The sequence below is a fragment of the Macrobrachium rosenbergii genome, chromosome 47 (genome assembly GCF_040412425.1).
Source record: "Macrobrachium rosenbergii isolate ZJJX-2024 chromosome 47, ASM4041242v1, whole genome shotgun sequence".
NCBI classification, from domain to species: Eukaryota; Metazoa; Arthropoda; class Malacostraca; order Decapoda; family Palaemonidae; genus Macrobrachium; species Macrobrachium rosenbergii.
Window position 1 is genome coordinate 188,456 of NC_089787.1, and position 6,745 is coordinate 195,200.

Below are 6,745 nucleotides of genomic sequence, written 5' to 3' on the forward strand. Positions count from 1 at the left end.
CGGTTATGTAAAATGCTAAAGCAGGGAGGGAATCTTTTAAGAATTTACTATTCATTTCGTCTATTCCACAACTATTCTTGTTTTTAGATTTTTACGATTATTATTACAGTTTCCACACTGACAGGTTGCGGTCGAAAATACGTCAATGATTGTTTCGCAGTTTGGAGAGGGCAACATCGGAGTTACCAATGGCTGAATTTTGTCTCTGTATTTCTTCAAAAACGATTTTACCGACGTTGGCAAAAAATTCATTAAATTTCTCTGCTGATTCAACAGGATCACCAACATTGACAAACCTTGAACCTTTACCTATACTAGGTATAATCTCATTTATGACTTTCCAAGTCTTACCTTTATTCCTTTTACATTCGTAGAATTTTTTGTTATTGATATTTATTCTAGCTGACCGAATTAAGGATGCTACCTTTTTCTTTGACTTCTTATAGTCATCAAAATGATCGACTCTATTCGAATGATTAAATAGGGAAGTGGAAGGGCAGGACACAGCCAAATTAACACTCGTTGTGTTCTCCGGAATGGGAAGTAAAGGGGGAAGGGGAGGGGATGAGAACGGTAAGGGGGAAGACAACTAAATTAACACTTGATTGTGTGCTTTGAAAGGGGGAGGGGAGGGGGAGGGGAAGGGGAAGAGTGAGGGGATGGGTCGGGGAAGGGGATGAAAGAGGGGAGGGGATGGCAGGATAGCGAAATTAAGACTTGGGGGTGTGCTTTCGCGAGGAAAAGCTGACGTAAAAAAGTTCCTGACCTTTACTTGACGGCAATCGTTGTAATCTCTTTGAGCCTTCGTCGTTGCTTTGTAATAAACCTTCCTGCTGCCTGAAACTGGTTACGGGCGATTATATTTGTTTTTATTACGTTTTTGTATATTGAAGAATTTTTCTTGTCCTTACAGTAGGTTTGAAGCTCTGCTGAGTGTTTCATTCTTTAACTGTTGTACATATGTGGCAAGCGAAGATTTAATTTTCATTATTGACATAAACACGTTTAAAATACACAATTGAAGAATATTATCTTTCTATAAAAGGTAACTTATACGGGTTTTACATCATTTCAGGATAGGGTTATCCAGCATTGATATATATTATGGTTATCTGGGAAAGTTTTTTTTTGTCCTTGAGCTAGTCACAGTTAAGGTAACACGTTTACATACTCCTAAATAGAATTGTATCTTGTAATATTCTTCTTATATTTTAATTATTAAAATTCAATTCTTTACGTTTATGTATATTTCCCTTCCAATACAGGTATGGAGGAGAAGCTGGTCATTGAAAAGGTAGAGGCCTGATTATTCACTTAATACTTGCAAATTATTAAATTGTTATAAAAATGCTATGTTTTTTCCAAATGTATTAATTGACTTTCTTTCAATAGCCTTTGAACGATCTATAACAAGGTGATTATGGCTTATGGCGCCCATCATTGGGCTACGACGAAGAAAGTTGGATTTTCGCTAAGTAAAGTCCCATTAGTTGGTGAAGGTTCCGGGATCCGTTATTTGATCTAATTTTTGTTCTTTTTCTGATTTTTTCTAATTTCCAGGATATTAACATTTTTCCCTCCTACGATAATTATTTATTTTATGTCATTTAGTAATGGCGAATTTATCTCTGTTCATTGGGCAAAGAAAAGTCATCCGCAGAAAGGTGACGGAATGTTATAATAGTTCCTGCACTTTCACTGCTCTTAGCCAGGAAGAAAAATTACAAATGAAATGCATTCTTACCAATTACAAGATCAAATTAAATGAGTTAGACTCTCAGATTCTGGCTCAAAAATTTTCTGATGATTTTGATAATGCTGATTTGGACGCAGAATTATTATGTTGTCAGGACTATATGGATAAAATTAAAAACTCTTTACCTCAACTAGAAATTTCCAAGGGTTAACCATGACTGCAGTAATATCCCGATGTAGCCAGAAGTTGACTTAACCTATAGCCCCTCTTTCCAAGTTTACCAGTGGAGAAGGAGAAGATTTTTTGAAGTGCGTTAGAGTTGGCAACGACTAATGCTTTTAACTATCCAGATATGGATTTGCTTTTGTTACTTAAACAACATATAGAAGGAAAAGGAAACATTTTATTAACTTCTTTAGGAGTATATAAGCAACGTTACGCAGAATCTAAAGAATTTCAGTATTTACATCAACAGATATTTGGAAGAATTCTACAACTAAGAAAATTATCTGTTTACATTTGAAAGATGGTGAAGATCATTTTCTCTTCGTTTCTGAACTCAGAACAGTAAGCGAAACCGAGAAGAATTTGAATATTGAAGGTAATGAGTTTATTAGGTATTTTGCTTGGAATGGGCCGAATGATAGTTTCCAGCACCATTTAATTCAGATTATAGGAAAGACTCATCCTGCTTTGAATTATATAATGTTTATTTATTTATTTATTTTTATTTATTTATTTATTTATTTTTTTTTGCAGCCTTTGAGAGATACGAAAATGACAAACAAATCGCTAAAGGTGCAACAACTAAAATCTCACACAAAATGTACAGGAATATAAGGTCCATTCTCGTAAGGAATAAGTTGTAAGTTTAGTAGAAGCAGTAACGAGCGATTCTGATTTAAGGTCTTCACTTGGCTGCTCTTTGTGCCTTAAAGTTGGTAACACTATTCATTCTCATTTTATTCATGAATTTCCTAAATTTCATTCCCCTACCAAGATGGTGATTTTTTTTTTTTTTATCTAAACACGGTTGTGTAAAGTGTGGCTAATTTAATCATAATTCTAGCAACTGTCACTTCAGATGTAAAAAGAAGCTGTTCTAATTGCCGTGGTTGGCATATGAATTACCTTTATGAGTTGGAGCCCTCCCAGGGCAAGAAATCTAAACCATTTAATGCTAATGATGTTAAAGTAATTTCTGAAACTCCACAAAAAGTCAGCAGCGAAGTAGATGTTTTGCTGCACTCTTATGGTAACTCTTTTACCCACGTTGTCTTTCAGCATTGGTAGCGACATTTACAGAGGTCACAAAGCACCTTCATCACTAGTAGGTTAGCTGAGGAAAAGAACCCTAAAATTATTAATTCAAATGTTAAACTTACTGCGAGTGGATTTAATGGGAATAAGGAATATTATACAAAGATTATGGAAGTGCCTCTGAAAATAGGTAGTTTATCTTTTATCATTTATAGCTTAGTTGTACCTGATATCGGTATTTCATGAGCATTATCCTTGCTCGGTAAGTTAATTGAAAGTTTTTAGAACAAGGGTATGACGTTTGCTGATAAATTGTTAAATAAATACTCTCAAACTACTGATAATGTTCAGCTATTGTTGGGTACAAACTTTTTTCCACTGCTTAGTAGGTACAAACGTAATTTCTGGTGAAGTTGTTCCCTCCATATGCATCGAGTCTCATGCTGGCATGTTATTAAAGGGTGATATTGATTTGATGAATGGATGTTAAACCATGAACTTTAAATTTTGTACCTAACTGATTTTTAGTCTGTTTCTACGGTGCATGTTTGCAAAAGCTCGTTGCTATTCAACACGAAAATCGATATTCTGTCTGATAGTGACCAAGAAATTAGTTTTGAAGTAAACTGTTCCTTTTCCGTTATCAAATGAAAAAAAAGGTAAACTGATGAAGAGGCAATTGCAGCAGTCCACTGAACAAATTTTAGAGTCCGAATGCGGCCGTTTATTGAATTAAGATCAAAATGCGTACAATGATGAACGTTTCGAGCTTAATAATCAGTTGGTGGATTTTTCTCTTGAAAACATTCATCAGAGGGAATCTGATGGACGAATTACGGTTCCTTTTTCATTGAATGGCAAAGTCTCCCATTTGCTGTCTAAAAATGAAAGACTTTCAAAACTAATAATGCTGGAGACTAATCTTTAAAAAATCAAATAACGTGATGGTCATCTAAAACTCGTCGATCAGACAATTAGGGAATAGATTTATACAGGAATTGCTGAGCCCATTCATGATCGATGTTTTTAAAGCTGAAAATTCTCAATATTCTTTTCTGCCTCATATGCCTGTATTTAAAACAGAAAGATCTGACAGAAAATTGCTTATTTTTTTATCTTAATTTAAGAAAGCCTTTGATATGTTGGCTTTGACCGAAAATGACCAGGCTAAACTTTTAATTTTTTGGCACAAGAATGCCAGCCAAGGTGATTTTTCTTTAGTGGGTTTCAAGAATTTAAGATTACTTTTGATCCTCGATAAAGTCCTTTTTCTCTTTATTACATTTTGATTTTGCAACACAGGATCCCAGCATATCAGGGTTAAAGAAAGTCCATTTATTCTCATATTTACATGAATAATGGGGTTATTACTGTTATACTTCAGAAGAACTGAAAAGGTCATACCAACAGCTTCTTGGTATTTTTAGCACTTATAGATTTGATATACAGCAGGTTTTTACTAATGATATTGCCTTACAAGAGGACAAAGACAAGGAAGCAGAAAAAGTCACCCCTGACGCCAGTAAATTGTTTGGACTAACTTGGGACAGGAGTTCTGATGAAATTTTTACTAAACCTTTTTGTCTTCATTCAAACGCCAAAACTAAGAGGTCAATTTTTCAAACCATTGTTTCTCAGTTTGATATTTTTGGGTTAAATGTGCCCTTATTTAATCGTCGCAGACTACTTATGCATAAGCTTCAATGCCAGAAAAATTTAAACCGGGATCAAATCTTGGCTTAAGATTATCAGAGAGAATGGAACAATATTTGCAAACAGCCAATCAGAGCTCCTTATTTAAGAATTCCCTGATCTGTGGGTCCTAGAGATCTTAAATATAACATTTTTGTGTTTTCAGATGCAAGTTGAGTTATTTACGGTTGTGTAATTTTTTTGCAGCCTATTGAGACAGGCCTTCTAAGTTTTATGCATGCTCAATAAACAACTAAGGAATAAATCAATGTCTGCCCTTGAGCTAAATGTCATAAATCTGAAGTGCTGAACGTGCTTTCTTCCGTAAGGCCCATACAAATTGAGAATATTATTGATTATAGATCTACTCAAACAAGGGTAAATATCTAAGAGGTTTTACAAGTCAATTAAAAGATTATACAGGGAAAAATACTGATCACCAAAAAATGGCCGTGGAAAGAATAAGCCGATTACATATGTTATAAAAGTAAAACTCAATATTTCTCCTTATGGTAAACAATACAAATTTTTGCCAGGCGAACAGTTTTACCAAAAAATATATATTAAACATACGAATACATAGAAAATATATGTAAGGTAGCTAACTTGGAGTTAAATCAGTGATTTTATCTTTAAGGTCATTCTTGAACATTTTACTCAGCTTAACACCTCTAAAAAATCTGATAAATATATTCAAATCGGGTTGGAAGGAAAAATATGTATTACATACATGATATTTATTGCATTAAATAAGTCTTTAAAATAATTTGGTTACAGATAAACAAGGCAGTTAATGCAGATCGTAGGGTGTTTCCTTTGTTCAGCTTCGCTCGCTGTCTGTAAAGAAAATTTCATGAAGATTACGGTCGAAAATTGAAGATAACTTTTGTAGAAGAATATTTACAATATACCCACAGGAATAATAACCCAAGATAAAATTACCTTACAATTGAGCAACCGAGGTTTACATGAGTAACAGGAAGGAAATAAAGGGCCGGTACATCAAAACAAACCAAAATCCTGAAATGAATGGTAAACCTAATATAAATCTGCGGGTCACAATATGGGAAACTATCCTTCATAAATATGGTCACTCGAAACAAATAATTGTATATGATTCTCTTACCCAATTATTTACAATATGTGTTTATGACTAAGCTAGAATTATTAGTCCGAGAGCTATGTCACCTGAAAGGACAAGAGAATACAATATATAAACATAACTGACCACAAAACTATTACTAATCTCAAGTTTGGAGATGACAGATAGGAAAACTTCAATAGGCAACACAAGGCACTAAGAGTTCGCAATGATAACCTTTAAGAATAAACCCTATTTATTCTTGGTACTCACCATTGTCGAACCTTGCACAAAGGCATTGCAGATAGATTTTGGCAGATGGTCACAGAAGGGTGACGGAGACCAGGGATCCCAAGATATGTCCTTAGCTTAACATAGGCATGGCGGAAGAATATGAAAAGTGTGGACCTTCTCAGGTGAATGAGGTCTCTGCTCTGACTGTCGGGCTGCTTCGCTCCTCGTCGGCGATTTCGCTGAAGTAAAAGCATATGGAAGGAGGAGGAATTAGCAAACTATCCATCTTAGTAGTTTGGACGGCAGGAAAGACAGTTTGATGGTACCAAGAGTAGGGCAATCAAAATACCAAAGTGATAATAGTTACTAGTCTTTCCTGTCGCCATGTAAAATGAAATATTTTGTACATGGGTCCAAATAATATTTGCCGGGGCTAAGGTTAAAATTACAACTGGAAGTAAGCTGTATAATAACAGATTCTAAAAGATTTCGTGAACAGAAATCTTTCTATCTGGCAGTCACTGAACTTTCAATCCAATTTATCCTGTGAGTGGTTTCACTTAAATGAATGAATATTGCATTGGATGTTTGCCCAGTTTTGACTGAATGCTTATGATATTTAATTTGCTCTTGTAAATCCATGCTGGATTGGCCAATATAAAACGAAGGGCAGTTCAAGCATGGAATTGTACATACTATGTTGTTGTTTTCCTTAGGGCTATTTTTTTATTAACACTCCTTTTAGTGAAAAAAAAAGCTGGTTGACATTAAAAGATTTTAAC

General features: G+C 34.6%; 1 long non-coding RNA gene across 1 annotated transcript; it reads right to left on the minus strand.

Moving 5' to 3' along the window:
- Nucleotides 1-5,370: 5,370 nt before the first annotated feature.
- On the minus strand, nucleotides 5,371-6,381 carry LOC136830925 (uncharacterized). The gene is made up of 4 exons (XR_010850762.1): nucleotides 6,003-6,381; nucleotides 5,775-5,836; nucleotides 5,591-5,668; nucleotides 5,371-5,485 (listed from the first exon to the last, which is right to left on the minus strand). It is a non-coding gene; the product is annotated as an uncharacterized lncRNA (long non-coding RNA).
- Between the last annotated feature and the right edge of the window lie 364 nt (nucleotides 6,382-6,745).